Here is a 23,701-nt window from a genome sequence, read left to right on the forward strand (position 1 = left end):
AGCGTTGGTCGAGGGCCAGGGCCCAGAGTGTTCACAGCCCCCTCTTCACCCCTCCCTGAGCCCAGCCTGGCTCCTCACCTGGAACAAAGCAGAAGCGTCCATCGGCCTGGCTGCTGCTCGAGTCCCAGGCGCTGCTGCTGTCCCATGGGGAGTGGGCCGAGCTGCTGGTGCTGGGACAGGGATCCTCCACCTCCTGCCCTGGGGAGGCTGGAAGGTCCTCAGTGACCGGGCAGGGCGATGCCTCGTGCTGGAAATCAGGGCTGGGCTCCTGGGGCCGATGCTGCCCACACAACAAGCCCCAGAGCCACGCTGCCCGGCTCCGCTCCTGGGCTGGGTCCTGCCTGCCCAGCCGCATCCTGGGCCAGCTCCATTTTGGCCTGCCCACTGCCTCTTCCACCTCAGCATCTGCGCCGGGAGCGGGTTTCCTCTGCCAGAAAGCTGGGCACTTCCACCTCCTGGCCCGGCCGGGAGCTCCTTCCCCGCCAGCGGGGACGGAGGGGCCGCTCTGCTCCTGGGGAAGATGGCAGCTGCTTCCCTCAGGCTCTGGGGCCACCTGCAGAGCCTTCTTCCTGAACACCCTCAGGAGCCGGGCCACCCTGGACCCGAGCGGGGAGCAGTCGTGAGTCTGGGCTCAAGGCAGCCTCTCACTAACCAGCCTTTTTGGTCCCTCCCCATCCCTGCCCCAGCCAGAGCAGCTCCTTCCCTCCTCCCCGCAAAGGGGCACAGGGAGTGCAAGCTACACACACTGGCAAAAGTTCATTGCATGATCTGCTCCCAACTTTCCCCCTCGTCATCCCTGGTGCTGCAAGAACTGGGGAGTCTCCTCCTCTCGAGCACTGGGGTCAGTCACAAAGACCATCAGTTACTTTGGACAAGCAGCTCCCTCCTGCCATCACAGGCCACACTCCCACCTCCCCCCTCTGCCCCACCCAGCCTAGAGCAGGAACAGAACCCAGGAGTCCGGACTTCTCCTGGGAAACCACTCCCCACTTCAAACCATTCCCCACTTCCCTCGGCATAGCAAGGTCAGGGTCTCGTTGTTTCCCCCCATTGATTTCCATGCTCAGCAGCTCACAGTGTCAGGCCCAGCTCAGAGACTCTCAGCCTGGGGAACAGTCTCCCACAAGGGAAGGGCTGGGAGCCCCATTGCTGGGACCTTTCCAAACACACTGGACATGGCTCTGGAGAATTCCCTCCCTGGTCTGAGAGCCAGGGGCTCCTGGGGGCTCTTTGCAAATCCAATCTCCTTTGGGAGAGATTCTCTCCCCCTCTTTCTGCCTCTCCCCAGACAGACAGGGAACGCCACAGAGGAACCCTAATGCCACTCACTTGCTCTGGTGATGGAGCGATGGATGGAGGATGTTCAGTGTCATCCCTCACCCATCTCCTCACTCTCCAAGCCCGAGGCAGGCTGGAGAGGGTGGTGGTGACCTGAGGAGTTACCCTGCCCAGCCAGCAGGCAGGGTGATGACACTGGGCCATCGACTGGCTGTGAAAACAAGAGTCTGTCTTATTGCCAAGGGACAGAGAAACTTGGCCTGCAGCAGGGGGTGCAGTACACTGCGCTAGTGTGGAGGTGACAGAGCCTCCAGGATCCTGACATCCCAGCACTTTACACACCTTCCTGGAGCCTCCCAGCCCCCCTGGGCTGTAGGGACTGCGACCCCAACCCGACTGATGAGAAACAGGCCTGGGGAGGGGAAGCTATTGGCTCAGGGTCACACCAAGTGTCAGATCCTGGGATGGGACCCAGCAGTCCTTATTTCCAGGCCCCTTCACTAACCACTGCTGCACACTCCCTCCCACAGCTGGCAATTACCACCAGGCCCTTGTGTCTGCTCCCCCTGCCTTTGAGAGGGAGTGTGCTCTGCTGGAGTGACTGGACCAGGGATTGGGAGCCAGGACTCCTGAGTTCCATTGCTGGGTTTCCTATTGCTTCCATTGCTGGTTGTTTTCCTTTTCCTGTGGGACTTTGGGCAAGTTGCTCCCCCTCTATGGCTCTGTCCCCAGCAGTCAAATGGGGATTGAATACTTTCCACGATTGGACAGTGCTGGGAGAATCCCCCAGCAAAAGCTGCTCTGACAGTGCCAAGCAGCATCTGCCCATTAAAGGTCGGAGCGCACTGCCCGGGAGGAGGAGTGTTTGGCTCTGGGGTTTCACTTCAGCCCAATCCATAGAGAGGGGCCCAGTCATGGAGTTTGGCTCAAGAAGACCAAGTCTCCAATTTCCTAAGGCCTTTTTGAATTCCAGTCCTGTGCTCCAAAGTGCTTGGTGTCATTTGCATATTTTAGAAGCATACTTTCCACTCCATTTTCCAAATCATTAATGAAAATATTGAATCGTACCAGACCCCGGACTGATCCCTGCCAGACCCACTAGGTGCACCCTCTCCGTTGGACAGCCAAACATGGAGAAGGGCTCTTGGAGGATGGACTTTCAACCAGCTCTGCACCCACATTACACTAATTGCATCTAGACCACATTTCCCTAGTTTGCTTGTGAGAATGTCCTTAGTCACACCAAGGTCGATCACATCTACTGTTTACCCACCTCCACTAGGCCCGTAACCCTACTAAAGAAGGAAATAGGATTGGTTTGGAATGATGTGTTCTTGACAAATCTATGCTCACTAGTCCTAAGAACTGAATTATCCAGTAGGTGCTGACAAACTGATTGTTTAAGAATGTATTCCAGGATCTTTCCAGCTATGGAAGTGAAGCTAGCTAGTCTGTAAGTCCCAGGGTTCTCTTTGTTCCCCTTTTAAAGATAGGTCCTGTCTTGTGACTGGACGGGAAGATGTTCTTTTTCAGGGATCTCAGACGAGAACTGGGGCACAGCACCTGGTTCGTTAAGGCCACAAAACTAGAGGCAGGAACCTCTTCTCTCCTGCTGGCAAAGAACCCCAGGTACCTAAAAGGCAGGGACTCACATCCCTGAATGCGCTTTAAAAAAGGCAGTGGTTAAAAAATTTGGCCCTGACCATTTCTTGTTTCCACAGACTAGACATTTTAGCAAACTTTAGAATTCCTTGGTGCTAAACACCGCAAAACTCCCCTTTCTCCTTCCCAGAGGGCTTTAACGCCCTTTAGCTCACTCAGGATCACGACTGCCCAGAGTTGGAGAATTGTCCCTGTTCTCATTGAACAGATGGGGAGGAGCTTGAGGTGCAGAGAAGGGAAGTGACCTACCCAAGGGCCTACACAGCAAGGCAGTGGCAGAGCCAGAAAGAGAAGCCACCAGTCCTGACTCCTAACGGACAACAAACCCCCAAGAGGCAGGGATAGAGCCCAGGAATCGAGATGGTGGGAAATTTCATTGAAACCGTTTCTGTCAGAAAATCCCATTCAGACTAAACCAGTTTGTTCCTGGAAATCATAACAAGTGGGATGAGAGTTCTTTGCAAAAAGATTTTGTTGCCAAACAAAAGCATCTCCTCTTCGTCACAGTGTGTTAAATTGTCTCGTCGCACACAAAGAGGAGATACTTAGAACTCAAAAATTAGATAAGAAAATACAAATAAAATAGACTATTTCAGCTATTCTATTCTGTCATAATCTGATCTGAGTAAACGTGATAGGACACCTCATATTATGCACTACTCCTAGTGACTCTCTCCAATGGATCCACATCCTCCACCCACCGTGAGGTAGGGAGGAGTGGACCGTTATTATCCCTACTTGGAAGAGGGAGAAGTTAAGACTGAGAAAGGAGAATTGACTTGTCTTAGGTCATACAGCCAGTGAGTGGCAGAGTTGGGAATAGGACCCAAGAGCCCTGATTTTCAAACTAACCATCGGATCTTCAATTTCATACACTGAATGACCTGAATAAAGTGCTCTCAAATGAGCTCCAGACCAACAAGAGTGCACAGGAATTATTCAGCAAGTATCTGAGGAGAACTGGAATGTTCAAGAGAATCATGAACTGCTCAGAGGCAATTAATGCAGAGAAGCAGCAAAATTCGTCAACCATATGACTGGTTGTGACTTACTAGGTCTTAAAAGAGAACAACAAGGACCTGAGTCTCCTCCCTGTCAATAACCCCCTGCTCAGCCAATCGGGGTAGAGGCTGAGGACTGGAGGCTGAGAATTCTCACCAGAGAGCCCAAAGGATGGCCCAGGTCACTGGTGGGGATCACTGCCCGAGCACTATTTCAGCCCCACATTTTTGGGCGGACCTCCCACGACATGAGCTGCAGAGCACTCTCCCGTCACACACACACACATACCCCTCCTGGTGTTGGGAGGGGAAGAGGAGAAAGGACAAAAGATGTAAGAGAAGAAGAGAAAGGAGGGAGGGATGGAGGAAAAGGTGAAATAAAACGGACAAACCCTCATGTCCCCAGTGATTCTAAGGGACAAAATTCTAGGTGCGGAATAAAATTCTGCCTCCTTCAGCTTGTGTTTTCCACGCCTAGAATTCAACTGTCACCAGACGGATCCGACTGAAGAGGTTTCAGCCCTGAGCAGGCTCTTACCTTCTCAACAGGGACATCTGTTTTCTCGTCAAATCACTGAAAGGAAAGGAGAAAAGTCGACAGAGGTTCCTCCTGGCGCTCACGGACGTGACCCCTGATCCCCTCTCAGTCCTCACGGAGAGACCTCGAGAAGGAGACTTCCCTGGCCCCTCCCAGTCCTGCCTGGCTGATGTCAGCATCTGTCTGTGAGGTCACCACCTCCCCACCACCTTTGACCAATCGGCTGAGCTCCTGCAAAAGGCCTGTGTGATGTCACTGCCACCCCCTCCCTTGCCGTGCTCATGTCCTGTCGCTGGCCAGACACGCTGGAGGTTGGAGCTGCTTCCTGGGGATCGCCCCACTCAATGAGGGTTCATTCTAGGAACAGGGCAGGATTGATTTTTTGTAGGCCTGGCGCCAAACATATTTGTGGGCCCCCCTGGGGAATGAAGAGGCCGGGGCAAGAGGACAGCGGGCAGGGTGGATTTGATTTAAATCACTTGTCAGGAAGACACCATTTAATCATTGTTTTCTACATAAAAGTGCATTCTTGTTGGCTGTTATATCCTTAATACATATTCTTCACAACTCAGAGTTCAATGTAGGTTTCACTTTTAGAAGGGAAACAGTGTACATTTTTAAACCGTGATTTATTTTGAAAACTTTTCAGATGAGTTTTACAGCTATGTCACAACATGAATGAGTGTTTGGTTATTTCATTTACCAAAGGTAACTGAAGCAGAGATTTATGAAGTTATTGGGAGGTGAACTCTCTCCAATTCAACAGGTTAATCATTAATATTTGGAGGATTTTCTTGCCAGGCTGTATTAGGAAGAGAACATCCCCAGACAGATATTTAAATTGCTTTATTTAACTAAAACAACAACGTGAAGTATTCTGGATATTTTTCTTCAACAGCAAACATAATAGTTTAACAAAAAGCATATGTCCCTCATTCTCACATTTATCTCCGGACTTCTTTTCCTTGTCCAGATCTCTTCCGCCCCCAACAATCTTCTATTCATTGAACTCTTTGAAACTTTTCACTTTTAAAGAGAGGTAAGGGGTTGACCCTGTGTCCACATATTTGCAGAGGGACAATAGAGTTGAGGTCTGTTATTTCTCACCTCTCTATATTATTTATTTATTTAAAACCTTTTTGCTGTTAACAAGCACGTTACCTCTGGAGACACAAATCCACAGTTTGAGAACTGCAAAACTAAGCATTTCTGATGTACCTTAATTAAAACAATCTTTAGATATTTTTTCCTCAAAAATCCAATTTAAATTATTTGATTTTTTAAAAATAGTCATTGATTTTTATCCACCCTCAAAGTTGGGCATGGGGGCGGGGGGAAGGATTGGTCCCCAGCTGGAGTGAGGCAAGGGACAGGGGCAAGATGAGCACAGCGGGACATGGGAGGAGGATTAGTCCCTGTTGACTGGAGCAAGGCAGGGGCTGAGGGCAAAAGCACAGTGGGGCAGGAGCTAGGGTTGGTCCCTGCAGCAAGAGAGGGGCTGGGGGTAAACTGCAAGCACTGCAGGGCTGGGAAGGGGGTAAACAGGATCCCCCCCACTCCTGCCCACATAGGGTGGTTACATACCTTAGCCCTGGTTCTAGCCCATTCTCTTCATCTCGCTCTGCACTGAGCTGAGGGTGCGGGGTGCACTGAGCACAGGGCTGGGTGTGAAGGAGAAGGCTGGGGGTTGGGGTGCAGGGTCTGAACAGGAGGTAGAATGAGGGAGGGGGCTCAGGGTTGGGGCAGGAGGTTGGGGTGTGGAGCGCTTACCTGGGGCAGCTCCCCTTCCGTGTGAGGGTTGCAGGTTGGTATGTGGGGGGGGGGGGTGCAAGAGCTCCAGTTTGGTGCTGAAGTGGGGGCGGGGATGTGTGGGAGGTGCAGGTGTCAGGACTGGCTGTGTGTGAGGGGGGTGCAGGAGTCAGGGCTAGGTGTGTGAGGGGGGTGCAGGAGTCAGGGCAGAGGGCTGCGTGTGTGGGAGAGGGCTGCAGGGGTCAGGGCTGGGGAGGTGCGCTGGAGTCATGGGGGTGCTCCCAGGCCCCTGCCCTGAGCAGCTCACAGGAGGGGGCTGGAGAGGGTATACCCCGATTCCACCCCCTTCCTCAAGGCCCTGTCCCCGCCTCTTCTCCACGTCCCCCTCTCTCTGCCCGGCACACCGCGGACCGGGGGCAGGGGGCGAAGGTGGGGCGAGTCCGCAGCGAGCTGAGGGGCGAGGCGGGAGTTTGGCTGCCGGTGGCCTCGGAGCAGGGGAGAGCGGGGGCGGAGAAGAGTGGCTGGGCCGGGACCCCCCACCCCAGACTCAAATGCCTTTTGGCCAGAGCTGAGCACCCTTCTTTGCTCCTCCACCCCCAGCAAGGAACTGAGCAGCTGAGGTCCTGCAGCTCCTTTTTCTAGGAGGCTGCTGGGCTCTGACTGGCTGCTTCCATGAGGCTTCTCTAGGCAAGCCTAGAGGAGCCCCCTCTGCTGCTCCTTCCTGGGGCAAGGAGTAGGACTGCAGGGCCACCAGGAGGAGGCCACAAGGGGCCAGGTATACCCCATCACAAACAGGCCTCCAGATTTTAGTTGCCAAAATCCTGGGTTTGTTTGAGTGTCAAAGCCAAACTCCTGGGGTTTGATCTGATTGGCCCTAGAAACACTCTGGGGAGTGAGGGGAGACATTGGGGATCGGCGGAGGGAATGAGGGGAGAAGAGCAAGGATCACTATCATTCCACCCAGCAGAAATGGGGCTTGGGGTGAAGAGAACGGGGCTGTGTGAGAAGAGACAAAAGGCAGGAAAGCTACCGAGCATGTTATGAGAACCTGTCTAGACCAGAAAGTTGATTCACCTCACCCCACTGAGCCTTCTATAGAAATAGTCTTGTGTTTTAATGCTGGGCTGGGGGTCTGCTCTTCCCCAGGGTCCCCCTTCATGTAAGGGGCACTCTTTGCTGTTTGATTCCTGAGCCTTTCGGGTGGAATGAGGTCACATTTTCAATTCTCTGCATCCACTAGGGCTAGAAACTTAACTTTATTTTTCTTAAATGAAAGCCAAAGTTCTCACCTAGCCATTGGACGCCAGGAGCTGGGCTCTTGGAAACCCCAAATACCATGAGACCCATGATAAAATCACCTGGTGGCAATACGGAGGCTGAGACTTTCAGAGCAGTCATGGGGATTTAGATCCATAATTACCTGAATTGAAGAAGTGCCTAGATGAGCAGTTCTCCAATGGATTTTTGCTCTGTCTGCCCATGCAGTCATAGCAATTTCACAGTGGCCACAGCGTGAGCAGTTACAATATTGTACTGACAGCATTGCGGCAGAATGATGAGGGCAGAGGCAGCACAGACCAGATGTCACTCATTGCATGACATTGGTACCCTGCTAGCAAGAAAAGCTACCTGGAGAGGAAATACGCAGGAGGAGCAAGCCTCCAATGCAGTTAATGGGCTGTCCTGGCCAGCTGTAGTCCCTGGGAGGGGAGCTAGGGTTGCAGATACCTTGCAGAGCTCCACTTCTTCTTCAGGCAAGCCCAGTTGGCTCCGTATTGCCCATGAGCTCATCCTACAGGCCAATCCAATGGAGACAGCAAGAAAGGAGTAAAATGGGACCAAGGGCTACAGAATGGGGCAGCAGCAACAGGGACCAGAGCTACAGAATTCTGCAGTTTACAATATTTTATTTGGTTGCTTAAGTCTATAAAGAGAAAAATTGTAAATGACTGTCTAACAGTCCCCCCCTCCCCCAATAAAATCAATTAATGCATCTAACAGTGTTCAGGGAAGGTCCCATAATTCTGAGGAAATGCCAAATCCTGGGGCAGGTTGCTGGGCCTCTCCTCTGGCCCTGCCCTTCCAGCAGTAGACCTGCTGCATGTTTTCAAGTGTCACAGGAGCCTCTTACCCTGTGAGCAGCTTCTTTTGAGAGGGGTCCAAGGCATTAAACCAGCCAGGGATTTTCAGGCCACTAGGCCGTTATCATCCAGTCCCGTGATTCCCAAACACATTTTTGCTTTAGTTGAACTTATGGCCACAGCAAACTCAACGCGGCGGCTGCTGCTGTGACAGTTAAATTGTCCTGCGAGGGCTGGGGGGAGGGGGGGTCAATGAGCAGAGGTGCGTTGGGGCTCCTGCTCTGATCGGGGGCAGGCTCCAGTCTAGAGTTTCTGTTGAAGTATTTTTTAGAACCGCTTGTGAAGGGCTGCCCAGAGCTTCAGCTGGGTGCGCTTTGGTTGTCGACTGTAAGACCATTTCTTGAGAGTTGATCCTGGGAACCACACGGATACATTTCAGGTCTTACGCTCAGCATCCCCCTGCTAAGCTTTGTCCTTTCAATCTCACTTTCCTACTTGTAAATCCTTTTCTTGTCACTGCGGCCCCTAGGGTTGGCTGCAGGAGAAAGTGGCACTTGTGTCATTTCAATCAGTGTTTACACGTGCGTTCTCTTCCTCCCAACACACTACTTTGCACCAGAGCCAACCTCTCCTCCAGGCTGCTCCCCCTCCCCACCCAAACTCTCTGCTACCTCCCCTGGGACAGATGCTTCTGCCTCCCTACCTCTCCTATATGTCCCCTCCTGTCAGCTTCTCAGTGGGGATGGCACAAGTCTCACACGCACCCCCAGTCCCCGCTACTGACCAAAGGAACCCCTGGCCCTTGCTTCAACCTCCGCACCCCTTTACCCCCCTCCCTACGGACCCAGCTCCCTCCAGGTCCCTCCTCCCCCAATGGCTGCAGTGCCCTCCCCACCACACTGCCCCACCTGCCTTGCTCCAATCCCTACAGCCCCAGCCCCTTCCGGCTCCAATCACCTCAGCACAAACCTGCTCCCTGAGGTCCCCCCACAAGCCCCCCAGCAATGGCTGTGGAAGGTGGGGGGTCCCTCTTGGCAACCGCACACCCACAGCATCTCCCTAAGCAACAACCCCCTCAGACTCTCCAATGCCCCCCCCCAACCTCCCTTGCAATGGCCATGGTGCTGTCCGGGCTCCCCTCCCCCACCATAGCCTTCAGTGTCCTCATTCCCAGCCCCTCCTCAAGGACCCTGGTGCTGCTGTCCAGCCCCCTGCCAGTCACTATAGCCCTGGGGCACCTTACAGGAGCCACTGGATCCCAGACCTTGACCCCCCAGAACCTGGCCGTGGCACTCTGGGCCCCGCTAGCTATGGAGTCCTCCCGCAAAGCCCACCAGACAATTCTGTGACCCCCCACACCACAGCCTCCGCATCCCACTTAGTCAGGCTCCCTGATCCCCCCACCGCAAATAGCCTCAGCCCCCCAACTGCTACCACATACTCCCCTTCACTGCAGCCCCCCCTTAACCGCCAGTCTCCTCTCCCCCAGTTCCTCCCTCATCACACACCCCTGGGGTGTCCCTTCAGCCCCACCCCCCAGAATTATGCATGGAGCACACCCCTTCCCCCGCCCCCAAAGGCCAGGCCCGGCCTTCTGTCCACAGCCACCCCCCACTCCACTTTGGCTCCCCCGTGTCGGAACCGGACCGTCGCCCCAGGTCCAGGGGGGAGGGCAGCCGGGAGAGGGCTGCCGCAGCCACTTCCGGTGCCTCGGACCCCGTCCCCGGTCCCTTTGATTTCTTCATGACAACATGTTATTAATGTTTCTTGGGAGTGTTTTCTGAGTCTAAAGATGTGAGTTTGTTTGTCTTGCAGGAGGATTGTTTTAAAAGCTGATCCTCTTTCTACTGTGAGTCTTTTCATCAGTGTGAGGGATGAATGCTTTCCAGATGGAGAGTCTGTTGGGGAGATGGTTGGTTGGGTTTGGGGGGTTTTTTGGTGAGGGGGGCAGATTGGTAATATTTGAGGTCACACATATATCGATAACTGCATGAGTTACAGACTTCTCCCCCCCCAGCCCACTTTCCCTGGATCTTGCCTGAGCTCCCCCGCCCCCCATCCCAGGGCAGAAGCCTGAAGCCCGAGCCCCACCGCACCTGGGAAGGTTGGAACTCCCACCGCTTGCCTGCTCCTACAGGGCTGATGACTCCGGAAGTGGGTAGGGACCAACCCCTGCAGGCAGCCCCCGGCGAAGAGCCATTGCTTTGCTGCCCCCGACTCCCCCACAATTCCAGCACAGCAGGGCCGGCTCCAGGCACCAGCATTCCAAGCAGGTGCTGCGGCGGCCCTGGGAAAGGGGCATTCCAGGTGCCGTCAGGGCGGCCCTCGTCTTTCCGCGGCAGCGATAATTCGGCCGCACCTTTACTCTGCAGGCTGGTCACAATGGTGGTGGTCGGGTCACATAGGCAGTTGCCCTCAGTGACCACCAGAGGTCGCTGCAGCAATGAGAGGGGGGATACATGCCAGGCATTGCCACACCTGGCCACCAGGAGTCACTGCTCCAACTAGAAGGCACCTAAAGGGCACTCCCGGGCCTGGCCAGCAGGGGTCACTATCACAGTGCTGGGGGGGGGGGGAGATACACATAGGGCACTATCCCACCTGGCCAGCAGGGGTCAGTGCCCCAACAGGAGCGATATTCACCATGCACTGCCTCACCTGGGCACCAGGGGGCCCTGCACCCTGACACCGACCCACACATATCCCTGGTGAGCAGGCGTGTGCCTGTGTGTTACTCTGCACCTTAAGAAATGAGGCAAAGGTTAATTTTAATTAAATTTCTGATGGCGAAAGCTCTGAGTTACAAAGCTCACCTGGCTGAGCACCTGCCCATAGCCCAGGGTCCCCGATGACAGCAGAGACCCCAGAACACAGAGACCCAAAGGGGAAGCAGCTTTTAGGGGAAGCAATGACAGACTCTGGGGAGAGGTTCTGGGGAGGCAGAGAAAGACCAACTAACTGCAGAGGGGAAAATCATAATCTATCAGGGAGAAAGAACTGACTCCGCGAGGACATCACACCAACTCCAGCCAGGCTGGGAGACCAGCAATTCGGGGCTGGAGCAGCTCCAGCCAGAAGCTGGGCAGAGGCAGGTGACCTCAGTCTCTCTGCCGAGCAGGCTGCTTTGGGTGCAAGGAGGGACAAGGAGCCCCCCCGGCCAGGGTCTTGCTGCCCAAGCAGGGGGAGATCTGGGGCAGTCTTTGGAGGAGCTGGTTCAGCAGCCGTGAGCCCGCTGGCTTGTCCAGGCCTGAGCTCTCCAGGAGCACCCTGTACACAGGTGTACGCACGGGATGGAGGCACCAGTGTAACGCAACAGGCCCTGAGTCTGCTGAGTGCTGCCTGCAAGAGACGGGGCAGAGTCCAGGGCAGATGGGGGCAGGAGATGACAGGGCCAGCACCCATGAGCTGAACCCATCACACCTCTGGCCCGTGACGTCACCACCCGTCCCTGCAGCTCTCCACCTGTCCCGCTGACCATCCAACCCTAAAGCCCCCCATCCGCCCCCACTGTATGCCACATACAGCCCTTCATCCATCTGCCTCACACACTCATCTATCTCCTCATGCATCCTGCCGGCCCTCTGGGTGTCCGTGCAGTACACAGCACAAGGAGGTGTGGACAGGGCCCGATTAACCTTCTGTGAGCCCGGCACCAAACATATATGTGAGTCCCCATGGGGGAATGGGGTATGGCACAAGGGGGGGTTGATCAGCAGAGCCAGGGGCCGGCCAGGGGTAAGGCACAGGGAGGTGGGGGGAGGGAGACACAGCTCCGGTCTGCACAGCCCCACACAGGGGCACTCTTTGCAAACCCGCAGCCACCAGACACATACTGGCCCACCCAGCCCTGCGCTGCCAGCGTGCTCTGCCATACCACTCCCCTGCCCATTGCTCCCCACCCTCTTATGCCCAGCAACTCCCATGCCCAGTGCCCCCTCACCCAGAGATCTGGCTCACAGATCCCTGTGCCCAACACTCCCCACTGCCCAGTGCCCCCTCACAGCCCCCCCACAACTGCCCAGCACCCCATATTCCTGAGGAAATTCAGCACCAAAGAATTAAAAATTCTGTGCACTATTTGAAAATTCTGCAAATGTTATTTGTCAATAAATGAATGTGGAAGCTCCCGCCTGGCAGTGGGGAGCAGAGGCCACTGGCTGCGTGGAGGTGGGAGATCACCCTGCAGCCTTCCCCCTCCCCTCCTGGGATAGGGACTCGGCCGTGAGGCTGCACCCGACCCTGACACAGCGGAAGGGATAAACCTGCCCCAGAAACACTCTTGGCCACTGCCCCTGCACCAGGTGTGGGCAGACAGGCTCAGCCTGGCAGGATCCAAGTGTGGAGGGGCTCAGTGTGAGGGGATCCCGGTGGGGTAAGAGGGTTCTGTGTGGAGCAGTCGGGCTGAGGTGGCTCACTGCGGGATCTGGATGCACAGGGGCTTCTTGGGGGGCTCCAGGTGCAGGCGCAGTGGGACTCTGCAGAGGGCTCCAAGTGAAGGTGGTTGGGGCTCAGCAGGAGGTGTGTTGGTGTGGGGAGCTCAGCGCAGGACAGGTCCGGGTGCAGGGGAGGTAGGGCTCATTGGAGTGCGGGTCCAAGTGCAGCAGGCTGGGGCTCTGTGGGGTGGGTGTCCGGGGAGCTGGTGAATTGGCCAACACAGTAGAGAAGACAGAGAGAGAGAGAGAGAGAGAGAAACCTAGGAGGAAGGAAAGAAACTCAGAACAGGGAGTCACCCTCAGGGATCCAACCTTCTCCTGGGGAGCACACCCCACTCCTGGCCAGAGAGATGATCAGCCCCTGCAAATAGCAACATCATCTCCCTTGAAGCCACAGCTAGGCAGGAAACCCACACCAGCTAACGGGAAGTCCCTGCTTGGAGCCAGGGGGGCTGTGACCAGAGCCCTCCCCAAACCAGACACTTACCTCACTCACAGCGACAGCTGCTTCGCTCCCAGCTGGACAGGTCTTGCCTGGCATCAACAGGATTCACGCTCTCACTACTCTCGCTCACTTTCCATCTCACCTCGGGGCTGGACTCCGTCCTCATGACTTCTTTCCCCTTGGTATTAAACACAACACAAGAGGGAAAGAAAAAGCAATGGTGGCGAGGCTCCTCTTCTCGCTCCTCCCATACCCCAGGGCTCTGGCTTCAACCCTCCTCCCATTATGCCATCACAGATACAATTAGAAATCCCCCCTCTGCACCTGCACCCAAAGGAGTCACTCTGCACAGGAGACGATTGTCTCTTCCCCTGCCCTTAATACCACGCGCAGCTCACGGCCTCTGAAGAAAACTAACCTGGGAAGAGCTGAGGAAGAGAGTGCCGTCACCGCTGACTCACACGCAGTGCTGGGAAAGGCAGAAAGCTCAGGACTGTGCATCTCTGCTTACCGGGATGTCCAGCCTGCTCAGCTCCACTTCTTCCAGCTTCTCCTCTGCCTGGGGCTCCTGGGCGACTCATCTGCAAGCGCAGGAAATAACCGACGAGCGAGGCAGCCCTGCCCACAGCTCTACTGGTGTGCGAGAGCTCGGCCTCCCTCCGTCTCCCACATGCTCTGGAGCAGCCCCACGGGATGAAAAGAGACAGAGCCAATGGGCTGCATGGCCAGTCACCCCACCTCCCCCTCTGTCGCCTCCAGGACCCGCTATGATTCTCTTCCCTCCTGCTAGATGGTGCAGGCTCTCGAGACCAAGCCTGTGGGGATCAATGCGCACTTCTCCTGCCCATGGCCTGCGGTAGGAGGTATGACAAAGAGAGAGAGGGTGAGCTGGACAGGTCTTGCCTGGCATCAAGACACACACATACACACTTCTTTTCCCTTGGTGCCAAACACAACGCAAGAAGGAAAAACAAAAGTTATCGTCACACACTGCCGTGATGGTGGGGCTCTTCTTTTCGCATCTCCCACACCCCAGGGCTCTACCCTGAACCCCCTTCCCATGATGTTCTGGGAGCTACAATTGAAGCACCCCAGTGCACCTGCACCCAAAATCGTCACTCTGCACAGGAGACTCTTGTCCCTTCCACTGGTCTTAACCCCACAGAGCCCCGGGCCCAGCTAGGATACACCTTATTATTCTTGAGTACTGGGGCGCTCGTCCTCTCCTTCCTACCTCTCTTGGACTCCATCTGTGAGAGAGGACAGGGAAGTGTTACAGACACAGACACCCTTCCCCAGCTCTCTGCACCCTGGGCTCACACCTGGTTGTCTCCCCAACCCTTGGCATTGTCCAGCATGTCTCCCTCCACAGAAGTCACCTGGCCTCATCTTAGACGCCATCTTCATATCGCTCTTCTCCTTCCCACGCCCCATTGCAGACACCACATCGCATCCACACGGCTCCCAAAAGGTGTCATCTTCGGCCAAAAACCACACCCCACCCTGAGGGAGCAAAGAGTCTTTGTGAGCCCAGCACACACCAGACAGGAAAAGATTCACACCCACACCCAGCCCAGCCACATTGGGAGCTTGCCCCCCCCCCTTCCCGGCCACGGGGCTCATGGATGGAGAAGTTTGGTGGGCTGTGGGGGCCCCTGAACGACTAGCTCAGCGTGTGAATGAGTGACCAGGATATATGTGGGGGGCGGACTGTGGGGTTGAGGTGTCCAGGAGGACCCAAGGGAAGGGAATGGGGGGATTCGAGGTAGAGGAGGGAAGGGTTACCAAGGTGCACTGTGGGAATAAGAGATTTAGAGACCCCAGAGGGGACGGGTTGGGGGCGTGTTTGAGAGCTCCACGGTGGCTGAAAAGGGGAACCCGGCAGGTTGGGGGGTAGCAGAGACGGGCGATGAGGAACCTGGCACGCTGGGGGTGGATGCGGGGAGGGGGGCCGGGAAAGGGGGGCCAGCAGTGGGGAAAGGGGTGGGAGTCCGTGGGGCGGGGTGCTGAGGATGGGGGAGGAGCTGGGGGCAGCAGCACATTTCGGGGGACGCTGGGGGCCGAGGGATGAGGAAAAGGGTTGGGGTGAACTAGGGGGGTGTTGGGGAGTGGGGTCTGAGGGATCTCCTGGATGGAGGGCGGGGCTGGGGGGGCCCGCGGGGGGCTGGAGGGGTGTCGGGGGCCTATGGCTGAGGGGGGGGGACTGTGGGAGGCGTTGGGGGGGGCTGAGGGAGCGCATTGGTGGGGGAGGGGTCAAGGGGCGCAGACTCGGACCGGGGGCGGGGCCGGGCTGCTTGTGGCGCGGGCGACACGTGGCTGAGGACGGGAGAGGGACCCGCTCCGCCCACCTCACCCTCCGCCCCCCCTTGGGGGCCTCTGACCTTCTCCTAATGGCGTCCAGAGAGCAGCCCTCACTTCCTGTGGCCGCGACTTCCGGACATGTCCCATGTCCTGTGAGCCCCCTTGTCTCCATTCTTCCGGGGCTAGCCCGCACCAGGTGAACAGAGCCATTGACAACCCATTGTCCCAGTCAGTGGGAGCCATCGAGCTTCCAAACCATCATCAACGGCCCACACTGTCCATAATTACAAGAGGACTTCAGAGTCATACTTCATATTTCTAGCCTCAGACACAAGAATGACGCGTGTACAAGAATGATACAGATAGGATGACCACACTCAGGAGATGATGAGCCTTGTAATGAGACCTTACCAGAGACTTTTGTGCATAAAGCATAATCCAGTTACATCATATTCACACTTATAAGCATATTTCCATAAAACATATAGACTGCAGAGGTGTGGGGGGAGCCCAGGGCTGAGATAGCAGGTCATGTGGGTCGGGAGTGAGGGGCACCGGCAGAGCAGTGAATGGGGATCCCAAGGCTGGGACAGCGGGGGCTGCGGGTCGGGAGTGAGGGGCACCGGCAGAGCGGCGAGGGGGGAGCTCAGGGCTGGGACAGTGGGGGCTGCGGGTTGGGAGTGAGGGGCACCGGCAGAGGGGCGAAGGGGGAGCTCAGGGCTGGGACAGCGGGGGCTGCGGGTCGGGAGTGAGGGGCACCGGCAGAGCGGCGAGTGGGGAGCTCAGGGCTGGGACAGCGGGGGCTGCGGGTCGGGAGTGAGGGGCACCGGCAGAGGTGCGAGAGGGGGAGCTCAGGGCTGGGACCGCGGGGGCTGCGGGTCGGGAGTGAGGGGCACCGGCAGAGCGGCGAGGGGGGAGCTCAGGGCTGGGACAGCGGGGGCTGCGGGTCGGGAGTGAGGGGCACCGGCAGAGCGGCGAGGGGGGAGCTCAGGGCTGGGACAGCGGGGGCTGTGGGCCGTGTGGGGGGTTAGGCTAGTGACCCGGGGCCGTCTCATGGCGTCGGCTGGGTTCATGCTCAGGCGACTAGCCCCAGCCACCGGCCGAGCCGCCACGGCCACGCTGCTGCTCTTGGCGCACTAGCTACACACATCCTCACTGCATTTTCCACTTTATGCATCCGATGAAGTGAGCTGTAGCTCACGAAAGCTTCTGCTCAAATAAATGGGTTAGTCTCTAAGGTGCCACAAGGACTCCTTTTCTTTTTGTGGATAAAATTGGTCTCCTCTGTCTGTGGTGCTCGGCGGCCTGGGTCAGTGCCAGCACCTCCCAGTGACAGGTCGGGACGGGAAGGGGGGGTTAGAATTTCCCTCCAAAGCTATTTTAGGGTCTGATCCTACAAGCCTCCCACGTACCCAGTGCAGGATGGCTCCAGACTCCTCACCCAGTCCAGTGTTGGTGTGTAGCATAGATGTTGCCTTTGGTTTTGCCAGTGGGTGCCCCATCCCGGCTCCGCCCTCTCCCCCAAGGCCCCAGCCTCAACTCACCCCACCCCTTTCTGCCCCTCCCCCTGGTTCCCCTCCCCTGGGGGTCTCCCACTCACTCCTTCCTGCCCCCTTCCTGCCTCCCCCCAACTGCCAATTTTCAGCCTATTTATGCACTTTTCATATTCTACTGATTATTGTTATTGGGTTCTTAATGCCATCATTAAAATAGTAACGAACTAGGTAAGGACATGATCAGGAGTTACAGGGTTTTAAAATGATTACACTCAGCTCCAGGTGTCTTCACTAACAGCCCAGTGGAAAGACCTGAGGTTTGCTCCACTTTGTACCTGCCTGGGGCCTCTTTGGCAGCTGTGGGCCAGTGATGGCTGTGGGAAGGTGGCAGCTGCGAGGGACAAGCCATGGGGAGTCTTTCCCCTCCCCCTGCCCCTCTCTTCTTTCTTCTCCAAGTTTTTGCTCCCCTTCCTGATGTTTCCCCTTCTTGCTTCCCACCCATGTGCCTTTCCCCATGCCCCCGCCTGGTGGCTCGGTCTAGGGCCTGGCCCACCCACACACTCAAAGCGCAGAGGAGGCTCCGGGTAGGAAGGTCGCCCAGTGGTTCAGTCACAGCCCTGGGGGCTCGGGGGGCTGGGTTTGGGTCTCTGCTCTGCCACAGACTCCCTGCTTAGCCTTGGGAAAGTCACTTCACCTCCGTGTACCCAGATCCCGCCTGGGGCTAATACTGACCCTGCCTCCTCGGCACAGTCCAGTCACGGCTGTGTGAGGAGGGGGAAACGGAGACACCAAGGTGGGTAGATTGGGGCTGAATTTCTCCAGGGCCTGAGAGTGAGAGCCAGCCCCACACAGGGGGAACGCACAGGGGGGAACGGGAGAGGGGGCTCAGGCCAGCCCCACACAGGGGGAACGCACGGGGGGGAACGGGAGAGGGGGCTCAGGCCAGCCCCACACAGGGGGAACGCACGGGGGGGAACGGGAGAGGGGGCTCAGGCCAGCCCCACACAGGGGGAACGCACGGGGGGGAACGGGAGAGGGGGCTCAGGCCAGCTCTGCACAGGGGGGCGTCGGGGCTTCAGCGCCGCATCTCCTGCTGGGGTCGGGGCTCCCCCCCCCCCGAAACTGCCCTGCCCCCCCCCGCCCTGGGCTCCCTTGGTCCCCTGATGGCTGGTCGCCCTGGTGGGTGCTGAGCACCCCTCTTCTTCCCCCGGTGCTGCCGCCCCAGAGCACCCAGAGCCGGCGCCCCACAACCCCCCCCCGGAGCCGGCTCCCCTCGCCCCCCAAACCCCTGCCCCAGGGACGGCGAGGGGGAGCCACCGGGGGCGGGGCCTCGGAGCGCCCCCAGCCCCCCCACTGGGGTCAGACACCGGCTGCGGCCGGGGCAGGAAGGGGGGCGGGGCCGGCCACGGTCTGCCCGGGCTTCCGGCGTCAGACCTCCCTGCTCAGAGCGGAAGTCGCGGCCACAGGAAGTGAGGGCGGCTCTCAGGACGCCATGAGGAGAAGGTCAGAGGCCCCCACGGGGGGGCGGAGGGTCACGTGGGCGGAGCGGGTCCCTCCCCCGTCCTCAGCCACGTGTCGCCCGCGCCACAAGCAGCCCGGCCCCGACCCTGCCCTGCCCCAGTCCGAGTCTGCGCCCCCGACCCCTCCCCCCGCGCGCTCCCTCAGCCCCCCAACGCCTCCCACAGCCCCCCCTCAGCCATTGGCCCCGACACCCCTCCAGCCCCCCGCGGGCCCCCCAGCCCCGCCCTCCATCCGGGGATCCCTCAGACCCCGCTCCCCAAACTCCCCCCAGGTCACCCCAACCCTTTTCCTCATCCCTCGGCCCCCAGCGTCCCCCGAAATGTGCTGCCGCCCCCCGCTCCTCCCCCGTCCTCAGCACCCCGCCCCACGGACTCCCCCCCTTTCCCCACTGCTGGCCCCCCTTTCCCGGCCCCCCTCCCCCCGTCCACCCCCAGCGTGCCAGGTTCCTCATCGCCCGTCTCGGCTACCCCCCAACCTGCCGGGTTCCCCTTTCCAGCCACCGTGGGGCCCTCAAACACGCCCCCACCCGCCCCTCTGGGGTCTCTGAATCCCCTATTCCCACAGTGCACCTTGGTAACCCTTCCCTCCTCTACCTCGAATCCCCCATTCCCTTCCCTTGGGTCCCCCGGACACCTCAACCCCACAGTCCGCCCCCCACAGATATCCTGGTCACTCATTCACACGCTGAGCTAGTCCTTCAACCCCCACAGCCCCCCAAACTTCTCCATCCATGAGCCCCGTGGCCCCGTGGCCGGGAAGGGGGGGAAGCTCCCAATGTGGCTGGGCTGGGTGTGGGTGTGAATCTTTTCCTGTCTGGTGTGTGCTGGGCTCACAAAGACTCTTTGCTCCCTCAGGGTGGGGTGTGGTTTTTGGCCGAAGGTGACACCGTTTGGGAGCCCTGTGGATACGACGGGGTGTCTGGAATGGGCGTGTGTGATCCCACGGTGCCCCTTCCCCTCTGCCTGCAGAGCTGAGGACAGACGGGTCTGAGGAGCAGAGCAGGAGCTCTGGGAAGGAGAAGAGCGATATGAAGATGGCGTCTAAGATGAGGCCAGGTGACTTCTGTGGAGGGAGACATGCTGGACAATGCCAAGGGTTGGGGAGACAACCAGGTGTGAGCCCAGGGCGCAGAGAGCTGGGGGAGGGTGTCTCTGTCTGTAACACTTCCCTGTCCTCTCTCACAGATGGAGTCCAAGAGGGATAGGAAGGAGACGACGAGCGCCCCAGTACTCAAGAATAATAAGGTGCATCCTAGCTGGGCCCGGGGCTCTGCGGGGTTCAGACCAGTGGAAGGGACAAGAGTCTCCTGTGCAGAGTGACAATTTTGGGTGCACGTGCACTGGGGTGCTTCTAATTGTAGCTCCCAGAACATCATGGGAAGGGGGTTCAGGGTAGAGCCCTGGGGTGTGGGAGATGCGAAAAGAAGAGCCCCGCCATCACGGCAGTGTGTGACGATAACTTTTGTTTTTCCTTCTTGTGTTGTGTTTGGCACCAAGGGAAAAGAAGTGTGTAAGTGTGTGTGTGTATGTTGGAGGGTGAGGGGGCGGGGACAGAGTCTGTCCTGGTGGAGAGATGGAAAGCGAGCGAGAGCGCAAGCACTGTTAATGCCAGGCAAGACCTGTTCAGCTGGGAGTGGAGCAGCTGTCTCTGTCTGTGAGAGGAGTGCTTGGTTTGGGGACTGCTCATCTCTCTTGGTGGGAGTGGTGTGTCCAAGCCCACCAGGAGGTTGGATCCAGGAGGGTGACTCCAGGTGCTGAGTGACTTTAATTTCTCCTATTCCCCCTCTCTCTCTGTCTTGTCTTCTGTGTTGGACAACGCACCTTCTCTCTCTCTTTGTTGTGCCTCCTACTGCAGGCCATGGGCAGGAGAAGTGCGCATTGATCCCCCACAGGCTTGGTCTCGAGAGCCTGCACCATCTAGCAGGAGGGAAGAGAATCATAGCGGGTCCTGGAGACGACAATGGGGGAGGTGGGGTGACTGGCCACGCAGCCCGTTGGCTCTGTCTCTTTTCATCGCGTCGGGCTGCTCTAGAGCATATGGGAGACGGAGGAAGGCCGAGCTCTGGTGCACCAGTAGAGCTGTGGGCAGGGCTGCCTCGCTCATCGGTTATTTCCTGCGCTTGCAGATGAGTCGCCCAGGAGCCCCAGGCAGAGGAGAAGCTGGAAGAAGTGGAGCTGAGCAGGCTGGACATCCCGGTAAGCAGAGATGAACAGTCCTGAGCTTTCTGCCTTTCCCAGCACTGGGTGTGAGTCAGCGGTGAGGGCACTCTCTTCCTCAGCTCTTCCCAGGGTAGTTTTCTTCAGAGGCCGTGAGCTGCGCGTGGTATTAAGGGCAGGGGAAGAGACAATCGTCTCCTGTGCAGAGTGACTCCTTTGGGTGCAGGTGCAGAGGGGGGATTTCTAATTGTATCTGTGATGGCATAATGGGAGGAGGGTTGAAGCCAGAGCCCTGGGGTGTGGGAGGAGCGAGAAGTGGAGCCTCGCCACCACTGCTTTTTCTTTCCCTCTTGTGTTGTGTTTAATACCAAGGGGAAAGAAGTCATGAGGACGGAGTCCAGCCCCGAGGTGAGATGGAAAGTGAGCGAGAGCAGTGAGAGCGTGAATCCTGTTGATGCCAGGCAAGACCTGTCCAGCTGGGAGCGAAGCAGCTGTCGCTGTCAGTGAGGTAAGTGTCTGGTTTGGGGAGGGCTCTGGTCACAGCCCCCCTGGCTCCAAGCAGGGACTTCCCGTTAGCTGGGTGTGGGTTTCCTGACTAGCTGTGGCTTCAAGGGAGATGATGTTGCCATTTGCGGGGGCTGATCATCTCTCTGGCCAGGAGTGGGGTGTGCTCCCTAGCAGAAGGTTGGATCCCTGAGGGTGACTCCCTGTTCTGAGTTTCTTTCCTTCCTCCTAGGTTTCTCTCTCTCTCTCTCTCTCTCTCTCTTCTCTACTGTGTTGGCCAATTCACACTCAAACTCTCTCTCTCCTTTCAGGAACACCTATCATGTTCAGTTGCCTGCATCCTCTTCCTCTGCTCCCCCTCCCAGTCTCCTTTGGGTTCGGCTGGGTCTGTCTGCCTGTGGCCATGGTCTCTGCCCTATTGGGAAGGACGCGTACTGCCTGCCAGGCTACGGGGGTTGCTCCTCCCACTCCCTATCTTCTTAGAGAGTCTGGGGAGACTTCATTGGTGTAACTGGGTCACAGCGTGAGTGGCCAGTCATGCCTTTTGGGCTGTGGGGTCTGAGACGGAGAGGGGTGGCTCGCTCTCTTTGGGCGACTTTGGGCACAGGAAAAGTGGGGCTGGGATTAGAGATGCCAAGAACCCCCCTAATCACTCTCTAGTTCCATTACTACCTCACCCAAAAGCCTCGCTCAGGGTCCACGCCCAGTGCTGGGTTTCTGATTAACCTTTGGTGGGCCCGGTGCCAACATATTTGTGGGCGCCCCAGGGGGGCAATGGAGCATGGCACGGGGGGGGGTCTGTCCTCAGAGCGAGGGGTCAGTAAGGGGCAATATGGCATGGCAGGGGCAGCCCCGCTCCACCCAGCACGAGGGCACTATTTACGAACCAGCAGTTGCCAGATGCACAATGGCCCACCCAGCCCTGTGCTGCCAGTGTACCCCTTCCCCTCGGGGGTGGGCCCATGCTGTGCCACACAGCCCCCCTGCCCAACACTTGAACATCCCCCCTCCAATTCCCTATGGCCAAAGCCCCCCCAGACCCGCTGTGCCCAGCGCGCCCCCCCCCAGACCCTGCCAAATATGCACAGTGCCCAGCACAACACCACAACTGTCCAGCACCCCCAACAGAACCCCCACTCCCTAGTGCCCCAACACACACGTTCCCTGCCCCCTCACAGCCCAGCATCCCCCGGCTCCAGGCCCTCTAGTGACCCACTCCCCCAAGCCCTGCCTCCTGGCCCCACTCACTGGCCCTGCTGGGAGGTGACTGTGTCAGCCGGGCTGAACCGCCAGAGCTGGACCTGGGGCGGGGAATCGCTCTGGCCCCTCGGAAGTGGTGCAATCAGCCAGTCCAGGGCCTGCCCCTGCCGGGCTCCATCAGGACCCATTGCCTGGAGGGGCCCAGCCAAGCCCCTCCCCCCGCACTGCCCTCCCCCAACCAGCTGAGACTGGCCAGGCTTCTGCATCAGTCCCAGGCAGCTCAGCTCTGGGGAGACAGGTGGGGCCCGACAGGCCTGCAGCTGGAGGTGCACTGGGGTCCTGCCAGGGGACAGAAAGAAGCTGGCAGGGGGGCCACGGGGTGGAGAGGAGCCCTTGGCCGTCCATGGAGCAGGCTGAGAGGAGTAAATGGTGGGTGGGGGTGGGGAGCCAGTGGAGTCTCAGGGTGCAGTGCAAGTGGAGCAGGCCAGGACCCCTTCTGAGCATGGGCCCGGCTCCATGGAGCCACTGGTGGTCTTGTTAACCTGGCACTGCCCATGTTTCGAAGGGGCCGCGGCCCAGCCCCTTCCACTTGCCATGTGCCCTCAGGTCCCCCTGCCCGCTGGCTCGTCTCCCCTCCCCCCGTCCCCTGCTCGCTCCTCTCAGCTGGCCAGGCGCGGGGCTCCTCTCCTCCCCCTTACCCCCTCCCCCCCCGCCACTGCTGGCTCCTCTCCACCCCCTTCCCCCCACCACTGCTGGGGCCTCTCCGCCGCGGGTGGTGGAAGCTCTACGGCGAAGGCTCTTTTATCGGGCACTAGCTCTCTTAGCTCAGGGCATGGGGCTCCCACTGGTGTCTCTAGACTTCGTCCTCTGCCCCGTCTCCCCAAACTCCCCAAGTCTTGTGGAAACGAGCCTGCTCCTCTCGCAGGTGGCTGACAAAGGAGGCTCCGGCCCGGTGAGGCTCTGGCGTTGTGTAGAGCACGATGCAGCAGGGAGGTAACACTAGGGCCGTAGTTCTTCCTTCCCAGAAACAGGACGTACGTGTGGAAAATGGGGCAGCTCCCCCAGCCCCCCCAGGGCAGCGCAAGGTCAGTGTTTGTCAACAGGGAGCAGCAGGAACTCCTACCCCTGCATGGGCTGGGATGGATACCTGGCTGTCCTGGGCCCCTAGAGGTGTGAAAGCAAAGGGAAGGTTTGTTTGTGGATTTTCCCTTTCAGGGAACCGAAGGAGCTTTTTCTCAGAGAGCTGCATGGGAGGAAGTGAAGGCTCAACCCTGAGCTGGAGGCTGGCAGCGATATTCTGTTCAGGGCTGGTGGGGGGAAGCTCCCCGCAGTGAGG

At 58.1% G+C, this 23,701-nt stretch overlaps 1 long non-coding RNA gene across 7 annotated transcripts in view; it reads right to left on the reverse strand.

Annotated features, from left to right (window-relative positions):
- Nucleotides 1–6,377: 6,377 nt before the first annotated feature.
- The window catches only part of LOC141980418 (uncharacterized), a 38,141-nt gene continuing 20,817 nt past the window's right edge, over nt 6,378–23,701 (reverse strand). Inside the window, exons 1-7 of one of the 7 annotated variants that reach the window (XR_012637549.1) lie at nt 16,901–17,022; nt 15,569–15,762; nt 14,567–14,690; nt 14,378–14,437; nt 13,606–13,768; nt 13,230–13,365; nt 6,378–8,844 (exon numbers count right to left, since the gene is read on the reverse strand). This is a non-coding gene — a long non-coding RNA (uncharacterized LOC141980418). Of the gene's footprint in view, nt 8,845–12,386; nt 13,003–13,229; nt 13,366–13,605; nt 14,039–14,377; nt 14,691–15,568; nt 15,763–16,900; nt 17,023–23,701 lie in introns of those variants that run through there. The other 6 variants (XR_012637544.1, XR_012637548.1, XR_012637543.1 and 3 more) reach the window with 6 other exon arrangements.

This window comes from Natator depressus, unplaced genomic scaffold, assembly GCF_965152275.1.
Source record: "Natator depressus isolate rNatDep1 unplaced genomic scaffold, rNatDep2.hap1 scaffold_35, whole genome shotgun sequence".
Taxonomy (NCBI): Eukaryota; Metazoa; Chordata; order Testudines; family Cheloniidae; genus Natator; species Natator depressus.